The following is a 24704-nucleotide window of genomic DNA, read 5'->3' as shown; positions in this document are numbered from 1 at the left end:
TTCCAGCAACAGGGGCAAGGTTAAATAAAGTAATGCATACAAATGTTTAGTGTACTGGCTCATCAACTGAGCACTTAATAACTAGAATCGTATCTATTGTAGCATCCTTTTGAGAGCCAGTAGATCCTGGCCCCCAACTTTAAACAGTCGGGGGTTGGGGACAGGAGTATAAGCAGAGGATTAACTGATGAGAAAGTCATTTTTACAATGTGGCAAGGGATGAGATTCAGAGGTTTGCATCACTTTTCAACACATAACAGCGATTACTCGCCAGTTAAGACCCAGACACTCTTGTCCAGGGAGTCTAGCTTTCCCTCTTGCCTCCAACTGTGGTGCTTCCTGCAGATTTAGTGTTGGGGGATTGGAGTAAAGGGAGGAATGGTGCAAAGGATACACATGGCAGAAGATGACGTTCTGGGAAGAAAGTTCTTGAGAAAAGTTTGCATCTTGGCTCCACTTCTTGCTTTTGCAGTATGACTCAGTTTTGGTGAGAAAGAAGCGTTTTGGCTGCTCCTCAAGAACAGAGCCTGTTGTCAACGAGGACTTGGGACAGCGTGCTCTCCTTCTCTCTGAAGACCCGCTGTCCTCTCTACCCGAATCCGTCTGCTCTGGCTCAGGAAGGAATGCTAAGCCCAACACGTATGTGTCAGATATGCTGCAGGGTGTCTGCTACAGCCCAGCCATCTGTGACAGCCGGATCTGCCAACCCGTCACCACGCAGGGAAATCCACTTCACATCCTCCCCCTCATGCCAGTTGGAAGTTCTCTTCTCTCTGATTAATCTCCCCAGTAAGGGGGTGGGGAGGGGGGTTGGCGACCAAGGCAGCCATATCTACAGAGTTAGGGTTTGAAGAATTCTTGTTCACAAATGAGAGTCTTTGTGAGACAGTTGAATTTTGGGGAGAAGATAAAGCACACAGGTCAAGGGTGAGAAGAAATTCAAAACAGGTCTTTCACCCTGGGAGTTTTCAAAGTAATGATGTCTGATTCTACTCACAGAGAAGCATGAAGCATGCGTGCTCAGTCGTGTCCGACTCTTTGCGTCCCCATGGGCTGTAATCCACCAGGCTCCTCCGTCTATGGGATTTCTCAGGCAAGAATACTAGAGTGGGTTGCCATTTCCTTCCCCAGGGGATCTTCCTGACCCAGGGATCAAACCTATGTTTCCTGCATTGGGAGATGGACTCTTTACCACTGAGCCATCAGGGAAGAGATCCTGGCACAATTGATAGAAGGTATGGCCTGGGCATAGGGATTTTTAGAAGTTCCCTGGGTGATTTTAATGTAACGCAAACTTTGAAAGACACTGGTTAGGAAAAGTGCATCTCAAACTTTAACTTGCTTGAACATCACCTAGGCATCTTTTTGAAATGAAGATTCTGATTCAGTAGGTCTGGGGTTGGCTTCCTTGGTGGCTTGGTGATACAGAACTCCACCTTCCAATGCAGGAGATGTGGGTTTGACCCCTGGATCAGGAAGATTCCCCTGGAGAAGGAAATGGCTACCCACTCCATATCCTTGTCTGGGCAATCCCATGGGCAGAGGAGCCTACTGGGCTACAGTCCATGGGGTCAGACACAGCTTAGCGACTAAACAGCAACAGGGCCTGGGGTCAGCCTCAGCCTCTTAATTTCTGATGAGCTCTTAGGCGATGCTGGTGCCACTTCTCTGTAGAACACACTTTGAGCTCTGAGGTTCCAGATTAGAATATCCTTCAGCCTGAAATTCAGCCTCCTTCTGTGTCTGCCCAGAGAACAAATTCAAGACTCAAGCTTAAGTATCCTCTGCATCTCAAAGACCTTCTTTGAGTCTTGTGCCATCTCCTTGGCCTCAGAAGTGACCACGCCTTCCCATGTGCCCTTACTTGAACTGACATGGTCCTCTGTCCCCTTGAAATCCAGCGAAGTTCCAGCTTTCTTCTGCATCTCCTGTGTAGTCAGGGCTCCTAATCATTTACTGAGTCAATGAGCACAGCCCACGGGCTCTACTTACCCTGCTTCATTTCACTTTATAACTGTTAGTATTATGTGCCTATTGTCTGTCTTCCTCCACTAGAATATAAGTGCCTAAAGGAAAGGTGCTTTTATCTTCTTATTCACTGTCTATTCCTGGTGTTCTAGCGCATCGTATATGCTCAGTAAATATTTGCTGGGTGAATGAATGGATGTTAGACAAGGCGTATATCTAAGGTTACCGTCCACCCCTAGATGATCAGACACTTATTTATTGGGCTGAGGTTAGACGGGGAGCGTAGTAGGTGCAAGAAGTCAGGCAAATGCAGAGCTGTCTAGGCCCACTTGTATTTATTTTCCATTTCCTTTTATAATTATTTTAAATTGAAATATATTTGATGTACAATATTGTGCTAGTTTCAGGTGTACAGCACAGGGATTTAGGCATATTTGTGTGTGTGTGTGTGCTTGTGTGCGTGTGTGTGCGCATGCTTCACTCCAGTCATGTCTGATTCTGTGAGACCCCACGGACTGTAGCCCACCAGGTTCCTCTATCCATGGAATTCTCCAGGCAAGAATACTAGAGTGGGTTGCCACGCCCTCCTCCAGGAGACCTTTTCAACCCAGGGATCAGACCCGTGTCTCTTCCATCGCCTGCACTGGCAAGTGGGTTCTTTATATACATATATAGATAAATATTCTTTATCACATTTTTTCTCTTATATATTATTACAAAATTTAAGTATAATTCCCTATGCTATACAGTAGGTCCTTGTTGGCTCTCTGTTTTATTTGACTTATTTTAAGAATATTTATTTACTTATGTACTTGGCTGCACTGGGTCTTAGCTGCAGCATGCAGGATCGTCAGTCTTTAGTTGCAGCATGTGTGGATATGAGAGTTGGACTGTGAAGAAGGCTGAGCGCCGAAGTATTGATGCTTTTGAACTGTGGTGTCGGAGAAGACTCTTGAGAGTCCCTTGGACTGCAAGGAGATCCAACCAGTCCATTCTGATGGAGATCAGCCCTGGGATTTCTTTGGAAGGAATGATGCTAAAGCTGAACCTCCAGGACTTTGGCCACCTCATGTGAAGAGCTGACTCATTGGAAAAGACTCTGATGCTGGGACGGATTGGGGGCAGGAGAAGAAGGGGACAACAGAGGATGAGATGGCTGGATGGCATCACTGACTCGATGGACGTGAGTCTGACTGAACTCCGGGAGTTGATGATAGACAGGGAGGCCTGGCGTGCTGCGATTCATGGGGTCGCAAAGAGTCGGACACGACTGAGCAACTGAACTGAACTGAACTGTGGGATCTAGTTCTCTGACCAGGGGTCATACTTGGGCCCCCTACCTTGGGAGTGTGGAATCTTAGCCACTTGACCATCAGGGAAGTCCCTGCTTATCTATTTTATATATAACTGTGTGTTTATGTTAATCCCCAACCAGAGTTGTCCACACAGTGCCTGGCACATAGCAAGCACTCGATACATCTTAAAAAATAACTCTAATAATCTTTGAATAATTTTTCTCTGCTTCAGTAAAAGGCTTCGATGCTTCTGCAAGCCTCAAGGTCAATGTATTTACATCACTACACCCACCCACCAGCCATCTACCCATCCATTTATCCATGTATCCACCCATATATATATTTTTGGTAAATGTCCAACAATAGAGCAAAAAAAAATTTAATTAATTAGGCAAGGGAGTTTACTGATGTTCTTTGTTCAATTGTTAAACATTGCAAATGTGTTTTTAAAAAATCCCTCTCTTTGGTAAGTGAAAAATGTAAGTTCCAAGATCAATCAGAAAAACACACTTCACAGGTCAAAGATACAGAAGCAATTCCGCTCTTGTCAGCACTTTCTTAGCATAGATGCGCATATTCTTCTTTGTTGATTATGAACCTGAGTCAGTCAAATGAAATGCCTTGCTTGCTCATGGCAGAATTCATCTCAGCGTTTTCCTGGGCAGAGTGGAAGGACTGGGAAATAAGAGACAGGAAAGAGTATTAACTCCCCAGGCAGACCCAGTGTAGGGCCCTGTGGAGAGACGTTATTGACTAGATGGTTCTGCAGAGACCTGCCAAAAATAGGATTTGGAGTAATAGGGATGAACAAGGCTTAGCCAGACAATCGTTCTGTATTGCTCAGTGGCCCAAAATTGTTCCCTGAGATGTGCTTTCCAGTTATTTGTCCAGATTTCTATGATCTTAACAGATTGCTCCTGGGTAGAAAATAGCTTGACTTCCCCAAGCTCTGACAACCCTTAATTCGTCCTCGTTAATTCTTTTGTAGCCTGTGTGGATTCCAGAGGGAAACACACTTATCTGGCTGTCTGATTCAGGGGATGATTGCCTCCGGATTGCTCAAGAAGCTGTACCCGGGAATCTTAATGCGCAGGACGTTAGCGGCAGAGACTTCTGTTTCTCCTGGGTGTTTAGCCTTTGGAAACCAGAAAAGCCAAGCTGACAGTGTCTCTAGGGGACAGACAGGACGCATGATCTCACCCACTGGTAGCCCAGGGATGAGGGACGGGAAAGACAGAGGAACATCATTTGAGCCTTGTCAGGATGGAGGATTTGGTGGTCACGTAGAGGCTGGCCCTCCATTCACCTCTCTCCTTTCTGAGAACACACATGTCTTTATATACTTCCTTAAAATGCCTAAAATTTTTATTTTTTATTAATTTTAATTGGAGTATAGTTGCTTTGCAATGTTATGTTAGTTTCTGCTATACAGCAAAGGGAATCGGCTAGGTATCTACATATATCCCCTCTGTTTTTGATTCCTTCCCATTTAGGTCACCGCATTGAGTAGAGTTCCCTGAGCTATGCAGTAGATATTATTAGTCATCTATTTTATACATAGCAGCAAATGTATATATACGTCAATCCCAGTCTCCCGATTCATCCCCCCACCTACTTCCCTCGCCTTGGTATCCATACATTTGGTCTCTACATCTGTGACTATTTCTGTTTTGCAAATAAAAGCTCATCTGTAAGATTTGGCCCGGGGGGTGGGGGGGTGGGTGGTTGCCAGGTGGCGCTAGCGATAAAGAACCTGCCTGCCAATGCAGGAGACCTAAGAGACTCGGGTTCCATTCCTGGGTTGGGAAGATCCCCTAGAGGCGGGTATGGCAGCCCACTCCAGTATTCTTGCCTGGAGCATCCCATGGACAGAGGAGCTGGCAGGCTACAGTCTATAGGGTTGCACAGAGACGGGCATGACTGAAGCGACTTTGCACATATCATTTTTCTAGATTCCACACGGAAGTGATATTATACAATATTTGTTTTTCTCTTTCTGACTTAACCTCACTCTCTGTGACAGTCTCTCAGTCCATCTACTTCTCTGCAAATGGCACAGTTTTGTTCCTTTTATAGCTGAGTAATATTTCATTGTCTATAGGTACCACATCATCTTCATCCATTCCTCTGTTGATGGACTCTAAAATCTTTACTTTAAAAAACTGCCTGTTTGATCATTTTGGCTGCTAAGACAGAGAAACTGAAAGCTTGCCTTTGCTCCATCACTAACCAGTGACCCAGCTTGGCTAATCCTGTTCACTTCTCTGCACCTCTGTTAGCTCATCTCTATAATAAGAAGGGACTCAGAATAGTGGTTACAACTACAGACTCTGTGTTCACACCAGCTCTGCTTCTTAGTAGTAAGATGACCTCTGAAGCTTCTCAACCTCTGTTTTCTCATCTGTAAAATAGGGAGCTCTGTAATACCTTGTAAGGTTGTTGTAAAGATGAAATGCATCAGTGTATGTAAAGTGCTCGGTATGGTGGCTGGCACATGTTAAGTGAGACAGAGACATTTGCTATTTCTAAGAACAGAGGACTGCTGTTTAAAGTTCCTTCCTTCTAGATTTAAAGGATGAGTCATTACCACATGACTGTCGTGTATTTTTGGCTGCCTACCCAGCATTCATTTCCCTATTTTCCCTCTCGCAAAAGCCCCCAAATATCTTCTGAGGAAACACCCTTAAGAACTCCCATGAGACCATACAATACCGCTTTAGATCACATTGCGAGTGTGCTTAATCGCCCAGTCATGTCCAACTCTTTGGGACCCCATGGACTGTAGCCCGCCGGGCTCCTCTGTCCATGGGACTTCCCAGGCAAGAATACTGGAGTGGATTGCCATTTCCTTCTCCAGGGGATTTTCTCGATCCAAGAGTCACCAGGGAAGCCCTATCTAGCTGGATATAGACATATATCCATTATATCTCATTAGCTCTCCTCTAATGACAAGGATACAAGTCATTCAGCAAATCTATTAGAAGTAAATTGCGAACACATCGGCCAGAGCGTCCTAGCTCACAGGAATAAAATCTGCCCCCGCTCCTCTCTTACTAGGTTGTTTCTCGGCACTCTATGAGATGTGCCATGTCAGGAAAGCTCTCCCTTCGGTTCCCATATGCAGTCTCATTTGTTATGGTTTAAAAAAAATATATGAAGCCAAATCTGGGCACACTGATTTTCTGGCGGACATGATGATGGTCTGTGTCATTCATAAGGCAATCAAAGAGGCTCCATATTCATTCACTGACTTTATTCTCATGATAACATTCAGGGGCCCCATTTAAGGAGGGGAAAAAAAAACACTGAGCCTCTGAACAATACTAAACTGAGATTCTTGTAAGTCTAGTGATCTGTCTCACTAGAGGGGGAGGTAAGGCCAGAATCTCAAACATGACTTCCTCCTTTCTGAAATTTTTTTTTTTTCATTTGTTTTCTAGGAAACTCACACTCTTCGGTTCCTTTTCCTAACCTTTATTTATTTTTTAATTTTATCTCTACTTTATTTTACTTTACAATACTGTATTGGTTTTGCCATACATTGACATGAATCCACCACAGGTGCATACGAGCTCCCAATCCTGAATCCCCCTCCCACCTCCCACCCCATATCAGGGTCTAGGACTGCTTTTGTTCCTCTCCTCCTTGTACATTCTCCCATTAAATTAACTCATTTGATACAATGGCTTTCCATGCTCTCTACTTGCTGGCTGATATATTTACTGTCTGTATTCTCATTAGAATGCAAATTTCAGTAGGGTAAAATTTTAACTTTTCTATTCAATTCTGTATCCACAAAGTCTAAAACAGTACCTGGATTTCATTTCCTTTGGATATATGCCTGGAAGTGAGATTGTGGAATCATACAGTCATTTCGATTTTTAATTTTTTGAGGAACGTCCATACTGTTTTCTGTAAAGACTGCACCAATTTACCTTCCCACCAAACAGTGTACAAGTGTTTCCTCTTCTCCACATCCTCACCAAGATTTATCTTTCGTCTTTTTGACAATAGCTATATATGCTTATACATACATAAAATGTAGTAAAATATTCAGCCTTAAAAAAAGAAGGAAATCTTATTTGCAAGGATAGGAATAGAGAGCATTATGCTAAGTTAAATAAGTCAGACCCAGAAAGACAGTTCCTTCATGATCTCTCTTACATGTGGAATCTCCAAAAGTAGACTTTACAAAAGCAGAGAGTAGAATATGGAGGCTTCCAGGGACAGGAGAGTGAGGGGAGTTGGGAGATGCTGGTCAAAGGGTAGAAGTTTCAGTTATGCAGGATGAATGAGTTCTGGAGATCTAAGATTCAGTATGGTGACCATGCTTAATAATATTGTATTGTATACTTGAAATTTGAGGGCAGATCTTGTGCTCTTACCACATATTTGCAGTATATTTACAAAATGGTAATTATGTGAGTTGATGGATATGTTAATGAGCTTCATGTGATAATTATTTCACAATGTATACATATATCAAAACCACATAATATACCTTAAATATGTACAATTTTTATTTGCCAATGATACCATAATAAAGCAGGGAAAAACAAGAGTTCCTGGAACTTAGCAGGCACTCAATAAATGTGTGAGGGATGAATGAATGTATAACTTCAAATACAAAGGTCTTGCTTCAAACTATATCATTTCTGAGGTCTGCAGTACAGAACAAGGCTTACCTACCACTTGAGTGTGACTTACATTTGGGGCTAGATAATTCTCTGTTGGTGCAGGCCTGTTTGATGTGTTGTTGAATGTTGAAGAATCCCCAGCCTCTTCCTGCTAGATGCCAGTTGAAACACTCAGTTATGACAACAAAAAAAATTTCACCAGTCATCACAAAACTGCCACAAGAAGACAAAATTGCCCTAATAGAGAACCACTGGAAGAGTGGAAAGTTGGTTTACTATAAATAGCAACTAAAGAGCCTCTTGATGAAAGTGAAAGAGGAGCGTGAAAAAGTTGGCTTAAAACTCAACATTCAGAAAACTAAGATCATGGCATCTGGTCTTATCACTTCATGGCTAATAGATGGGGAAACAGTGAAAACAGTGAGAGACTCTATTTTGGGGGGCTCCAAAATCACTGCAGATGGTGACTGCAGCCATGAAATTAAAAGGAGACACTTGCTCCTTAGAAGAAGTTATGACCAACCTAGACAGCAGAGGCATTGCTTTGCCAACAAAGGTCCATCTAGTCAAGGTTATGGTTTTTCCAAGAGTCATGTATGGATGTGACAGTTGGACTATAAAAAGCTGAATATGGAAGAATTGATTATTTTGAACTTCAGTGTTGGAGAAGACTCTTGAGAGTCCTTTGGACTGCAAGGAGATCCAACCAGTCCATCCTAAAGGAAATCAGTCCTGAATATTCATTGGAAGGAGTGATGCTAAAGCTGAAACTCCAACACTTTGGCCACCTGACGCAAAGAACTGACTCACTGGAAAAGATCCTGATGCTGGGAAAGATTAAAGGCGGGAAGAGATGGGGACGACAAAGGATGAGATGGTTGGATGGCATCACCAACTCAATGGACATGAGTTTGAGTAAGCTCCAGGAGTTGGTGATGAACAGGGACGCCTGGCATGCTGCAGTCCATGGGGTCACAAAGAGTCAGACACAACTGAGCGAATAAACTGAACTGAACTGATAAATAGAAGATCAGGGTCCCAGTTCTAGCTGTGTAACAAGTAATTCACCTCTCTGTGCCCCAGTTTCCTCAATTATAAAGAAAGGATTAGAATAGATACTCCATAAAGCAGTGGTGAGGATTAAATGAGTTAGTGAATTCCAAAATAACCAGTGTGGTATCCAGTTAGTATTCATTTCCCTCCTGGCTTTGGGACTGAATTCCTTTCTGAAGCAAGGTTTCATGACTCATTTTGAGTCCTACTTACTCTCTTGGTTTTGTCTCACTACTCTTGCCTTGACCTTGGACCTTCCTTCTTTGTCCCCAGTACCTGGGATCTTCTCTGCCTGTCCTTTGCACTTTCTCTTACAGCCAACCTTCTAGCCACTGGATATTCAGTCTCCATTCTGAATCCCTCATCTGGTTTTGGAACTACAGCTCCATCTCAGATATTTTCTCCCAGGCTTGTTCCATCCTTAAACCTCTCCCATCCTATCACCTTTCCAGCCACCTGAACTAAGTCAAGGTTATTTTCACACCAGCGCTCATGTTGGTGGAGATTAGGAACAAATCAACACGCCTGGGATCCATGTCATCATTACCCACAACACACAAAGGTAGTTACTTCTCTGGGCTCTGGACTTCTCATCCCATCAATTAGAAGAGAAGATTTGTAAGTCGTTAGTTGGATTTGCCTTTTTCATTGACCATGAGATAAATACCTATTGGCCTTTCTAGAACCAGCTGAACATTAAGTCTCCTTCCAATTTCAACACTGTATGTCCAGGTTTCAAACATGCGAGTGAAAGAATAGTAAAGGGTTAAGAAAGTTAAGAGTTAAGGATTAAGAATAGTTATGGGTTAAAGTTAAAAACATCTTAGAATTATGGTTTCCTCTCCTGTCCCTCAAACCTGGGGACAGCATATTAAAAAGCAGAGACTTAACTTTGTAGAAAAAGGTCCGTATAGTCAAAGGCATGGTTTTTCCAGTAGTCATGTACAGATGTGAGAATTGGACCATAAAGAAGGCTGGGCACCAAAGAACTGATGCTTTCAAATTGTGCTGGAGAAGACTCTTGAGAGTCCCTTGAACATCAAGAAGATAAAACCAGTCAGTCTTAAAGGAAATCAATCCTGAATACACATTGCAAGGACTGATGTTGAAGCTGAAGCTCCAATACTTTGGCTATCTGATGGGAAGAGCCAGCTCATTGAAAAAGACCCAGATAGTGGGAAAGATTGAAGGCAAAAGCAGAAGTGGGCAGCAGAGGATGAGATGGTTGGATGGCATCACTGACTTAATGGTAATGAGTGTGAGCAAACTCCAGAAGGACAGAGGAGCCTGGCATGCGGAAATCCATGAGGTCACAAAGAGCTGGACACGACTTAGTGCCTGAACAACAACTCCTGTGCTTATCTAGTTGCTTTCTGGTGATGGTGTGATGCATTGAATAGGGTTCAGGTTTTGGGGTCAGATGAACTGTAGGGAACCTTCACTCTGCCACTCACCAGCACTAGACATACAAACTTAGTTATGTTAGTTACCCTCAACTCTCTTTTGTTTTCCACCAGAAACAGCTCCTATGAGGGCTGTATGTATTGAGTTGGCCAAAACGTTTGTTCAGGTTTTCTGTAACAAAACTCAAACAAAATTTTGGCTGATCCAGTATAATGTATAAAAATCCCCATTGAACAGCATCTAGCACAATATGGGCCTTTGCTAAATGTCATTTTCTCTTCCCTTCACATCCTCAGTCTGGTCCCTCTATTTAACCCTCCCACATGGGCAAAAATCCTAGTTTTTTAATCTTTACACTTTCCTACCCTGTATTCTTGCATATTGCTTTTGCATAGCTATGATTTGATTAAGCATCTATTAGATTAAATGGACTTGAAATCTGACATGCTATAGGATAGGAAATAGAAATAAATCATATTAAAATATGGGCTTCCCAGGTGGCTCAGCAGTAAAGAATCTGCCTGCAATACAGGAGACACAAGAGACACAGGTTCAATCCCTGGGTCGGGAAGATCCCCTGGAGGAGGGCATGTCCAGAATCTCATGGACAGAGGAGCTTGGTGGGCTACAGTCCATAGGGTCGCAAAGAGGTGGACATGACTGAAGCGACTCAGCACACACACACACAACATAGTAGAAAATAATGAAAAAATATGAATAGAGAAGAACCAGAATGATAAGGAGAAACTGGCCTGAGAATCAAATCCATGCTGTTTTCAACGAGGCTTTGTGTGCATGAGCAGTGATGAAGAGCAAGGACTTTGGAGTAAGACAGAGCTGGGGGTGGAGTCAGACCAGTCCAGGACCTAATAGACTATCTGCCACACAACAGATGTTTCTAATAATAAATACTTAATGAAGCTTGTTACAGGTTTTAATATACTGGACTCTAATTATGTCACAAGCAATTATTTTACTTCTCTGAGACTTGATTTATTAGTCTGTAAATTGGGAATAGTAACAAGAATGAAGTGAATTAATGTAAATAAAGCGGCTGAGTGCCCCGCACACAATCTGCGTGTAACACGTCATAGATGTTATCACTGCAGAGTTTCTGCTTTACCTTGGGCTAACTGACATTGCTGTTTGTGAATATGCTTAATACAAATCCCTGGATGTTAGTAATCCTATTCCATGGCACATGAGGCTGACTTTCAGAACACTGAAGCTAGAAAAAACAGTGAGGTATAAATCAGACCAGCTCAAAACCCTGCAAACTGCCCAATGTTGGGTAAAGCACCTTGCTTTTCTGATTCTCTGTGTCTAAGTTTATGGAGTAGTTGTGGTCTGGGATCTTTTCTATTTCTAAAAATCTTTGAGTAGGGCTAACTTGAAGGGTTCTTCCATGTTTAACAGTGTATGATTAGAAGAGCAGGCTCTATCTCCCTAAATATTGGTCAGTGAAATTTAAGTGCGTGTGTTTGGTTGGGGGCAAGGGAAGAGGCACTGAAAAGAGTGTTAGTGACCAAGAGGGAAAGGAAAAGGAGTAATACGTGATGACGATCTATTAAGGCAAGAATATGTGTGTCACATGCCATGTATTTTAGATATTCCCATAAAACCCCTGTCAGAACTGAGTTCCAAGCTCTGCTATCCCCATAAGGGAGTTAAGACTGACTTGTTGTTAGCCGCTAAGTCATGTCTAGCTCTTTGAGACGCCATGGACTGCAGCACAGCAGGCTTCTCTGTCTTTCACAGTCTTCTGGAGTTTGTTCAAACTCATGTCCACTGAGTCGATGATGCCATCCAACCATCTCATCCTCTGTCGTCCCCTTCTCCTCCTGCCTTCAATCTTTCCCAGTACCAGGGTCTTTTCAAATGAGTCAGCTCTTCGCATCAGGTGGCCAAGGTATTGGAGCTTCAGCTTTAGCAGCAGTCCTTCTAATGAATATTCAAGGTTGATTTCCTTTAGAATTGACTGGTTTGATCTCCTTGCTGTCCAAGAGACTCTCAAGAGTCTTCTCCAGCACCACAGTTAGAAAGCATCAATTCTTCCACACTCAGCTTTCTTAATGGTCCAACTCTCACATCTGTACATGATTATTCAAACCAAGAATATGTGCGTTACTCATCCTGTATCTTATATATTCCCACGAAAAAACTGGCAGAATTGAGTTCCAAGCTCAGCTTCTCCATAAGGAAGTAGTGATTGAGAGATGTTGGGATAAAATCCCAAGAGGAAAACCTTCCCCTCCCCCCCCTTCTGTGCTTCCTCTACCTCAAGCCTCCTCAGGCAGTGCCTGGATTAGTTATTCAACTGGTGTGACTCAGGACCTCCCAACCTGCTTCCCTCCAGTCCAGCCTCTGTGATGCTGAGAATAAGATCATTTCATCTTCCTTGAGGAACCTGAGACGAGCCCTGAGGGAAAAGTCCAAGCTTCTCAGCACAGTTTCTAAGGCCCCAGGTGATGTCTCCTGCCGACTTCTCCAGCTATATTGTCGCTTTTACCTTTTCATCTATAGTCTTTGAGCACCTTCCTCATCCTAGACATTTTGCTGAGCTGCCTCCACAATGGTAAGAAGTGGTTCTGACCCTTTCTTATAATGTAGTAGGGTTATGTATGCCATAATCAACTAACCACACAGAAACCTATCACTACTATCTATCTGTCTGCCTATCTATCTATCATCATCACCTATTAACAATAAGTAACATTTACTAAGCACTTATGATCAAGGAACTCTTTGAATCACTTTAAATGATTGTTTTTTTTTTTTTTTCACTTAAGCCTTCCAACAAGTCTATTAGGTAAGCATTTTAATTTCCATTTTCTAGGTAAGAAAACTGCCTCATTGACAGTTTACATTTCTTGTGCAAGGTCACACAGCTTGGAAGTGGCAAGGCCAGGATCGGTCCCCAGGAAGTTGCGTAGACTCTTCACAACATGCTACTACTCCAGTGTTTGGTTACAGAGGGTGGTAGGTACCTGGAAGAAAGGCTTGGACCATGATCTGTGTGCAGCTAGTAACGGCGAGCCTGAGGAAACAGTATTTGCAAAGTCATCTTTTCACCTGACTGCCCTCTTCCTTCACCCATTATGCACGCTGGCCTCTGACAGAGATGAACCTTTGGCTGCTCTGCGCTCTCTATAGCCTTCCAGTTGTTCTGGATGCTTCCTCTGCATCGGAGGCCTGTCCCTCTTCGACAAGCTAACATCTGCTCATTCACTCATTTGCCAGGTAATTGTTGGCGCTGCTATTGTGTCAGACACTGCTAGAGCCTGAGTCTACTAAGATAAACAGACACGACCTCTGGCCCCTAGTGCTGACCTTCTGGAGGGGAGATAGACATGCAAACAAGCACAGAATGGGCAAGACCTTAGCATGATGGGCTGTGTGGATGAAAAGGGTGAAAGAAAAGAGAAACACAGCCTGCCTGTTCCATAGAACATTGTGTGTTAAGTCACTTCCATCGTGTCCGACTCCTTGTGACCCCAAGGACTTCTCTGATGACCCTGCCAGCCTTCTCTGTCCATGGGATTCTCCAGACAAGAATACTGGAGTGGGTTGCCATTTCCTTCCCCAAGGAGATCTTCCCGAGCCAGGGATCGAACCTACATCTCATCTCTCCTGCATTAGCAGGTGGGTTCTTTACCACTATCGCCACTCGGGAAGCCCCATAGAACATTGTCACCATTTTTAATAACAAAAATACTATATATAGTCTATATTTTTAAGCCTAAGATCAGTTTTGTTACCAGATCAATAATCTGAAAGCATCTAGTGATTTTTTTTTCCCTCGGGGCAGTACGTTTTGTCTTCCTACTTCTTCCATCCTTCCCCTTTCTCCTTCCTCCCACCCTCCTTTGTTCCCAATCATCCTTTGGAGGTGATGTGAATACCTCCTTTGCTTTCTCCATGCCAGGCACTATGCCTGTTGTTCATCCTTCAACACTCAGTATGAGGCCTTAAAGGATTGTACACCATGATCAAAGGGGATCCATCCAAGGTAGGCAAAGATGGTTCAACATTCACAACTCAATCAGAGCAGAAGGCCCTTCTTGAACCAAAAGTTTCCCAAAAGGTTGAGTAGGGTCCTCGTCTTTCTGCTTCCACTGTATCCTCTAAGAACTGATTATGAGCCCACAGTTGGAGGGTCTGTTGTCTGCCTTCCCACTAGACTATGTCCTCCATGGGGGCAAGGACTCTATTGATAAAGTTTGAAACAGTGACTGCACACACAGCAGATGTAGGTGCTCAGTAAATATCCATTGTGTCTATAAGTAGGTTAAATTCAGGACGAAACAACCATGGAAAATATGCAGACAAAAAGGGCTTGAATAGTATTCTTGCAATCTGAAATTCTATGAGATGTAAATTATCTGGTTACTTACACAAAAATGGGCACAATAAAGGACCGAAATGGTATGGACCTAACAGAAGCAGAATATATTAAGAAGAGGTGGCAAGAATACAGAGAAGAACTATACAAAAAAGATCTTCATGACCCAGATAACGACAGGGGTGTGATCACTCACCTAGAGCCAGACATCCTGGAGTGTGAAGTCAAGTGGGCCTTAGGAAGCATCACTACAAACAAAGCTAGTGGAAGCGATGGAATTCCAGTATTTCAAATCCAGCTGTGAAAGTGCTACACTCATGTGCGGTGTTAGAAAGTGATCTAGTTTCATTCTTTTACAAGTGGTTGACCAGTTTTCCCAGCACCACTTGTTAAAGAGATTGTCTTTACTCCATTGTATATTCTTGCCTCCTTTGTCAAAGATAAGGTGTCCATAATGTGTGTGGATTTATCTCTGGGCTTTCTGTTTTGTTCCATTGATCTATATTTCTGTCTTTGTGCCAGTACCATACTGTCTTGATGACTGTGGCTTTGTAGTAGAGCCTGAAGTCAGGCAAGTTGATTCCTCCAGTTCCATTCTTCTTTCTCAAGATTGCCAACATCACTCATTATTAGAGAAATGCAAATCAAAACCACAATGAGGTACCATTTCACACCAGTCAGAATGTCTGCGATCCAAAAATCTGCAAGCAATAAATGCTGGAGAGGGTGTGGAGAAAAGGGAACTCTCTTACACTGTTGGTGGGAATGCAAACTAGTACAACCACTATGGAAAACAGTGTGGAGATTCCTTAAAAAATTGCAAATAGAACTGCCATATGACCCAGAAATCCCACTGCTGGGCATACACACTGAGGAAACCAGAACTGAAAGAGACACATGTACCCCAATGTTCATCGCAGCACTGTTTATAATAGCCAGGACATGGAAACAACCTAGATGCCCATCAGCAGACGAATGGATAAGAAAGCTGTGGTACATATACACAATGGAGTATTACTCAGCCATTAAAAAGAATACATTTGAATCAGTTCTGATGAGATGGATGAAACTGGAGCCGATTATACAGAGTGAAGTAAGCCAGAAAGAAAAACACCAATACAGTATACTAACACATATATATGGAATTTAGAAAGATGGCAATGATGACCCTGTATGCAAGACAGCAAAAAAGACGCAGATGTGTATAGCGGACTTTTGGACTCAGAGGGAGAGGGAGAGGGTGGGATGACTTGGGAGAATGACATTGAAACATATATACTATCATGTAAGAATCGAATCACCAGTCTATGTCCGATGCAGGATACAGCATGCTTGGGGCTAGTGCACAGGGATGACCCAGAGGGATGTTGTGGGGAAGGAGGTGGGAGGGGGGTTCATGTTTGGGATCGCATGTACACCTGTGGTGGATTCATGTCAATGTATGGCAAAACCAATACAGTATTGTAAAGTAAAATAAAGTAAAAAAGAAAAAAGAAAAAAAGAAAAAAAAGAAAGTGCTACACTCAATATGCCCCCAAATTTGGAAAACTCAGCAGTGACTACAAGATTGGAAAAGGTCAGTTTTCATTCCAGTCTCAAAGAAAGGCAATGCCACAGAATGTTCAAACTACTGCACAATTGTATTTATCTCACACACTAGCAAAGTAATGCTCAAAATTCTCCAAGCAAGGCTTCAACAATACGTGAACCAAGAACTTTCAGATGTTCAAGCTGGATTTAGAAAAAGGAGAGGAACCGGAAATCAAATTTCCTATGGTTGATTCATGTTTGACAGAAAACAAAATTCTGTAAGGCAATTATCCTTCAATTAAAAAATATATAAATTTAAAAAAATTGGCAACATCCATTGGATCATAGAAAAAGCAAGAGCATCCCAGAAAAAGCAAGAGCATCCCAGAAAAACATCTACTTCTGCTCCAATGACTATGCTTTGGACTATGTAATGACTATGCTCCAATGACACAGCCTTTGACCGTGTGGATCACAACAAACTGTGAGAAATTCTTAAGGAGATGGGAATACCAAACCATCTTACCTGCCCCCTGAGAAACTTGTATGCAGGTCAAGAAGCAACAGTTAGAACTGGTCATGGAAAAACAGACTGGTTCCAAATTGGGAAAGGAGTATGTCAAGTATATTGTCATCCTGCTTATTTAACTTAAATGCAGAGTACATCATGCGAAAAGCTGGACTGGATGAAGCACTGGCTGGAATCAAGACACTACCCTTATGGCAGAAAGTGAAGAGGAACTAAAGAGCCTCTTGATGAAAGTGAAAGAGGAGAGCGAAAAAGCTGGCTTAAAACTCAACATTCAAAATCTAAGATCAGGGCATCTGGTCCCATCACTTCTTGGCCAATAGATGGGGAAACATTGGAAATAGTGACAGACTTTGTTTTCTTGGTTCCAAAATCACTGCAGATGGTAACTGCAGCCATGAAATTAAAAGACATTTGCTCCTTGGAAGAAAAGCTATGACCAACCTAGACAGTATATTAAAGAGCAGAGACATTACTTCAACAAAGGTCTATCTAGTCAAAGCTATTGTTTTCCCAGTAGTCATATGGATCTGAGAGCTGGACCATAAAGAAAGCTGAGCGTGGAAGAATTGATGCTTTTGAACTGTGGTGTTGGAGAAGACTCTTGAGAGTCCCTTGGACTGCAAGGAGATCCAACCAGTCCATTCTGAAGGAGATCAGCCCTGGGATTTCTTTGGAAGGACTAATGCTGAAGCTGAAGCTCCAATACTTTGGCCACCTGATGCAAAGAAAAGACCTTGATACTGAGAAAGATAGAGGGCAGGAGGAGAAGGGGACAACAGAGGATGAGATGATTGCATGGCATCATGACTCGACGGACATGAGTTTAAGCAAGCCCCAGGAATGGGGATGGTCAGGGAGGCCTGGCGTGCTGCAGTCCATGGGGTTGCACAGAGCAGGAAACAACTGAGCGAGTGAACTGAACTATGCCAGGCAGTCTGCACACCTAATTGCCCTTTGCCTAGTCTATCTGTTGTGATAGTAGGCATTTGATACATCTCTTCACTTAAGACTTATGCAGAATCTCTGATTTTGGCAAAGATTCTTATTGCCTTGATCCTCCAAAGTATTGTTGTTTAGTTGCTAAGTTATGTGGCTCTTTTGCAACCTCATGGACTGTAGTCCACCAGGCTCCTCCCTCCAGGGGATTCCCCAGGAAAGAATACTGGAGTGGATTGCCATTTCCTTCTCCAGGGATCTTCCTGACTCAGGGATCGAATCCAGGTCTCCTGTATTAGCAGGCAGATTCTTTACTGAAGAATCCAGAAGAAGATTACACTGAACCACTTGGAAGCCCTCCAAAGTATTAGAACCTCTGGTTTTTAACTGAACACATGGCAACCCAAAGTGAAATCAGCATCTCTTAACCTCTCTATCAATCATATTAGCCGCAGGAAGTTAGGACCCATGCTCTGTGAAAATTCCACTTCTGTCCTTAAAAAGGGAGATGTTCTCCCACCTCAGTCCTGCTGGCTGGAATATCCATCCACCCATGTGTTCAAATATTCATGCAGACATGGGCCGTGGCAGAGGATGGCAGGATGGCAGAGCAGCAAGACAGGACCTGGAGTCTCTGCAGCTTGGAATCCTTACTGACCTTGGAATGTTCACCTCCAGACCTAAAGGAGGGAGAGATAAAATAGACCTCAGTCTTGCTTGATGTGCTGTTATTTGGAATCTCTGTTACATGCAGTCATGTCTAATCTTGACCAGTACACTGATTTTCCTTCTATAGAAACACAGATTGTCAGAGGCATATGGGACTTTAGAATTAACCTAATCCAATGTTTCTTAACTTTTTTGGAATCAAGAATATTTTAGAATTTGATGGAAGCTCGCTACTAAAAAATGAGATAAAATGCATGTCCATGGTAACAGCCCTTTCCTGGTTAAACATTCCCGGTTCAGTTGTAGGCCTTCGTTTTACCTACTAGCAAGCTGTGGTTCAGAAAGATCCTTAGGTTTGCAGGCAGTCCCATGAGAAATTGGACCAGTATCCAAGCCTTTTTACACCCAACCTGATTTTTTTTTCCAAAAGATACTGCCTAGTTACCATGGGCAAGGTTCCAGTGATGGCTATCTGATGGTGCTTCAGAGATATTTTAGGTTTCTTGGTAAATATTGATGGTTCTGCCTTCTTATTCATTCATTCGTGCACAATCATTCCTCCACTTTAGAAGTAATTATTGAGCATCTTCCAGGATTAAGCACAGGACAATGCCCTGTTATACTCTGGTGAACAAAATACAGATGTTACTCCTGTTATTATGGGGCTTACATCCAGTTGATGAGTCAGATGTTAAACACGTCAAAATACAAATACGTTTATAATAACAAATTGGGGTAAGTACTATGTAAGAAGAAAATGGGATGGTAGCAGAAAATAATAAGGAGATCTATTGGGAATCAAGGAAGACCGCTGTGTGGAGTTGACATTTAAGCTGAGATGAAAGACGAGAAGAAACTGGACATGTAGGGAGTAAAGGAAAGGGTATTCCAGGCAGAGGGAACAGTTCATGCAAAGATCCTGAGGAGAAGGGAGCTAGAATATTAGAGCTGGGAGAAGGCTCAGTACAATAGGGTTTAGTACCTAGGGAAGATGGTGAGAGGTAAAAAAGGCAAGATCATACAGTTCCAAGTAGACCTTTGATGGGCTATTAATAAAGCAGCTAGGGCTTCCCTGGTGGCTCAGACGGTGAAGAATCCGCCTGCAATGCAGGAGACCCGGGTTCGATCCTGGGTCAGGAAGATCTCCTGGAGGAGGAAACGGCAACCCACTCTGGTATTCTTGCCTGGGAAATCCCATGGACAGCGGAGCATGGTGGGCTACAGTCCATGAGATGCAGAGTTGGGCACAACTGAGTGACTAACACACACATACGTGTATTAAGAACAAAGACACATTATAATTGCAACAAGAAGCCACAGGAAGGCTTTCAAGAGACAGACTTTATCACTTCTCCCAGGGGAGAGGTGATATGATTCTTGCTTTTCAAAAGACCACTGTAGTTGCTATGTGAAAAGTAACTGGGATGGTCGATAGGAGCCAACACAGGGAGGCATTTGAGAGGATACAGTTGTGGCCCACATCATTAATAAACAGGTTGCATAGATGGATTTGAAATGTATTTTGGGCAAAGGATGTACTTTGGTTTGGTGGTATAGAGTATGAGGAAGAGGGAAACCAATAGGTCTTTGCAAATCTTCCATGATTTGGCAGCTTTCATCACTTAGCAAATCCGCTAAGCAAAGCAACATCCTTGCCCCTCATCTTGTTCCAAGTTCCAAAGACTGACTTTCGCCTACCAAGGCCCAGACCCTGGCTGGGAAGGTGAAGGTCCCTGCTCAGGCTGGCCACCCTGCACTGGAGCCTTCGTCCGGCAGCAGGTCTTTGTCTTCCAGCCAGTGCCCAGGCCTGGGGGGTGAACCTCAGCTGGCAGCACCTTCAGGGCCAGGTCCCCAGACCCTGCGCAGCCGTCACTATCAAGGGAGCCGCGTGCCCAGGACACAGCCGGCCCTCAGTCCGCACAAACCAGGGACTAGATCCCTCGGACCATGACCCAGGGGAACCGCTGCTGCAGGGCCCATCACCATGCAGACCCTTGGCAGAGCTGCCCGCCCCAGTACAATACTAGACACGCCACAGGACCAGTACCAATGTATTTGTGTTTTAAGATAACGTAACAAAAACTTCCTCCATTTCAGATTTCCTTCTGAGGACCCTTGAAGTAAGTACAAGATACAGTCCAACTTTAGCCCCTTGAGGTAAATACAATAATTCCTTTCCATTTCCTAGATTAAGAAACGGGGGCTTTAAAAGAGTAAAGTGTTCCAAATTGCGCATCTAAAGAGTCCTGGAGCAGGGATGAAAAAGTGATTGCGGTAGCCAGACTCCAAGGGACCCTCAGGGGTGCCTGCCCCGCCAGGGTTCACCAGGCAGAGTCTCCCCTGCTTGCACCAGGCCTGGTCTGCATGACCAACAGCATACTGCAAAGCAACATCAGGGCAAAGAGGGGACGGCGGCTTCCACTTGAGTCCTGGGCTCTTTCTCTTGAACTGGAATAGGGGCGGGGCGAACAGCAGCCATTAACTTAAGACCTGTTAGTGCAGCTGTTACCGCGAGACCTTCCGCACGAGACAATCAGTCCAGTCTCCACCGACAGTCAGCCTGGCAGTGGCCCTCTGGGTAGAGAGTGTGATAAGATGCAATCAGTCACAGCCTTCTCCCCGGGGGCCCTCCAGCCCGGCGGGTGAGCTGGGGGCCTGGGGACAGGCTGGGGCAGTGTCCCGTAGCGCTCCAGAGCCCCTGAAGGAGCAGCGGACCTCTCCCCCATCCCCACCTCTGCGTCCTCATGACAGTGGCGGCCTCCATGGGTTGTGGTCCTCGGCAGCTGGAACATAAGGACACTGCTATTAAGGTAAGAGCTTTAACCAGCTTCAGCCTCTCTGTTCAAGTTTCAGAATTTGGTCCAGCTTAGCTGAGTTCTCTACCCCAGGAGGTGGCCAGGGGTCAGGGTAAAGGTGCAAAGACTGCACGTCATTACTTTGGGTCCGCTTCTGTGGTTGGGGCTATTCTCAAAGAAGAGCAGTTATGGTGAGCTGGGGATTAACCTGATTGGTATTTGCTACAACACGTGTTCTTGTTGATCCTGAACAAACGATTCTCTCCAGTTTAAATAAAAAGCCTGAGGGTTGGCTGGGTCCTGGGAGCCTGGCTCTCCAAGTGATGATGGCTGGGCAGGGTCTGGGGACCGGGCCATATGGGTGCTGCCAGCTGACATGTGCCTCTTCGGCTGAGCTTGGGTGCTGGCAGGAGGACCCAGGCTGGGTGCTGGACTTGGGGTGATGGGGTGATGCAGGGATCCACTCCTCTTAGCCAGGACTTGGATCTCAGAGGGCAAAAATTCAAGCCTTGGAACCTTGCCTTTCTTGTCAGAACAGAGAATAACAGGTTTTAGTGGAGATTTACAGGAACATCCTGACTTGTCCATGACCTGACTTCAAGAACAAAGGATCTGACACCCAAAATTTGCAACAACTAATCATACGCCTCTCTCACCTTTTCTATAATAACGTTTTGCTGAAAGCTTTTAAGGAGTTCAGTTTTTACGGCAAGAGCCGCCTGTCTCCTTGTAATGTACTGCAGTAAACCTTTCTCTGCTCCAAACTCCAGCATTTTGGTGTTGTTTGGCCTCAGTGTGCCTGGGGCATATGGAAAAAGTGATAGTCGCTCAGCCATGTCTGACTCTTGCGACCTCATAGACTGTATCCCTCCAGGCTTCTCTGTCCATGGAATTCTCCAGACAAGAATACTGGAGTGGGTTCCCATTCCCTTCTCTAGGGGATCTTCCCAACCCAGGGATCCAACAGAGGTCTCTTGCATTGCAGGCAGACTCTTTACTGTCTGAACCACCAGGGCATAAGGACTTCCATTCAATCACAGAACCACTTGCTTTGCGAGAAACCAACTGCCACGTCCTATGTACTGTCAGCAGTCTGGAGAGGCTCACTTGGCAAAGAGCTAAGGCCTCCTGCCAAGGGCCAGGGAGGATCTGAGGCCAGTCAGCCACCATGGAATAAACTTGAAGGAGGACCCTCCAGCCTTCAGATAACTGCACCCTCTCCAGGACTTGATTACCACCTCATGGGATGTCTCAACGCTAGAATCACCCAGCTAAGTCACTTGCAAATTCCTGACCCACAGAAAAATGAGAGGGAATAAAGTGTGCTGTTTAAAGCCACTTAGAAGTCTTAGTAATTGTTTATGCAGTCACAGATAATGCAAATGGCCACTTTTTCCAAAACCCCTGTGACATAGCACTGCTTCTACAGTTTATAATAATAGTTCTTTAAAAATAAATAAAAATGTTTCTGTTACCTTTACAGTTTATAAACAGCTTCTTCATGCTCTTCTAATAGAGGAATCCATTTTCTTTGCTTTACAAGGTGCTGACTCATTTCAGGTTAGTACAGTTTCCAGTGGTTAACATTTTGCCTGATATTCAGCATAGTATAGCAGGAAAATATATGGGCACTGGAATCAGACAGACAGGATTATCCTAACTAGATAAAAATTATGCACAAGTAAATAAACAGATTTTTAAAGGCACAGTTCAATGAGTTTTGACAAATGCTCTTCGATGTACCCAAAAACAATAAATATAAAAGAGCAATAAGAAGCATAAGAAGTCCTTATGCCCTGGTCGTTCAGAACAATAAAAATAAGGAGCATTTCTGTCACCTTAGAAAGTTCTCCATAACCCTTCTAAGTTTAATCCTTACCACCCTAGAGACAACCAGTGTTCCAATTTCAGTCACCAAAGGTTAGTTTTGCCTTTCTTGAATAAATGAATTTTACAGTTTCCATTGTATATGATAACTTTCACTCACTAGAATATTCTTAAAATTCATTCATGCTGCTGTGGATAGCAACACTTTATACCTTTTATTACTAATGAGTATCTTGTTCGGGGCTTCCCAAGTGGCTCAGTGGTAAAGAATTCACCTACCAGTGCAGGAGACACAAGAAATGAGTGTTCGATCCCTCTGTCTGGAAGATCCCTGGAGTAGGAAATAGCAGCCAGCTGCAGTATCCCTGCCTGAAAACTTCCATGGACAGAGCAGCCTGGTGGGCTACAGTCCATGGGATTGCAAAGAGTCGGACATGACTGAACGACCAGACACATTTTGTTGAATTAGTATCTTAATATAAAACGCTGTACTCTCCTATTGTAGGTTGTTTGCAGATTAGGGTTATTAAATTAAGCTCTTGTAAACATTTTGGATAAGTCTTTTCTAGACATATGTTTTCACTTATCTTGGGTAAAATATCTATGAATGAATTTGCTAAATCATAGGGGAGGTATATAATTTTCTAAGAAATGGCCAAACCATTTTTCCGAAGCATTTGTATCACTGCATTCCCACCAGCAGTATATGAGGGTTCTGGCGGCATTCCATCCTAGCCAACATTTGGTGTTATTGTTTAAATTTTAGCCATTCTAGTAGGTCTGTAATGGCATTTCATTATGGTTTTAATTTGCTTTTACTTGATGACTAAGGATGTTAAACTTTTTCTCAAGCTCATTGCCATTTATATACTTTTTTGGTGACTTAACTGTTCAAGTCTTTTATCTGTTTTCATAACTTTTAAAAAGTTATTGATTTACTAGGATTATTTTATATTATGGACATGGCTTCTTTTGTTAGATATAGATACTGTGAATAATGTCCCTCTGTCGGCGGTTTGCCTTTTCCTTAACAGGCTTGTTTTTGTTTAATGACTAGAGCTCTTTAATTTTTATAAAGTCTGATTTATTATTTTTTTCTTTTGGGTTGATTTTTGTGTTTTTTTCTAAGAAATCTCAGCCACACTGAAGTTTGAATACATTCTTCTTTTTCTTAAAGAAGATTAATAGTATTGACTTTAGTCAATAGTATTATATGTCCATGGATTCATCTTGAAACAATTTTTGTGTTTGATGAGGAAAGTATTGGATTTTTCCCCCATTTGCTGCATAAAATTTTCTTTTTTAGATTGTTGGCATGCATTTTTTAAAAATTAATTGATCTAAATGTCCAAATGTATAGATTTATTTCTGGATTATCTAATTCTGTACTGTTGATCTATTTTTATATCCTTAGGCAGAATCCCAGGGACGGGGGAGCCCGTGGGCTGCCGTCTCTGGGGTCGCACAGAGTCGGACACGACTGAAGCGACTTAGCAGCAGCAGCAGCAGCAGCAGGCCAATACTACACTGTATTGACTGCTGTAGCTTTACAGTAAATCAGAAATCAAATAGTTTAAGACTTCCAAGTTTTCTTTTATAATATTATTTTATTTTCTAGGTCTTTGAATTTATATATATATTTTAGAATAAAAATTTCAATTTGTAAAAATCTTATGTAACTTTTGTTGAATTATGCTTATAAAGGAATTTATCCAT

Source organism: Capra hircus, chromosome 14 (genome assembly GCF_001704415.2).
Source record: "Capra hircus breed San Clemente chromosome 14, ASM170441v1, whole genome shotgun sequence".
Classification (NCBI taxonomy): Eukaryota; Metazoa; Chordata; class Mammalia; order Artiodactyla; family Bovidae; genus Capra; species Capra hircus.
The sequence above is the reverse complement of the archived record's forward strand: the minus strand, read 5'-3'. Positions refer to the sequence as shown.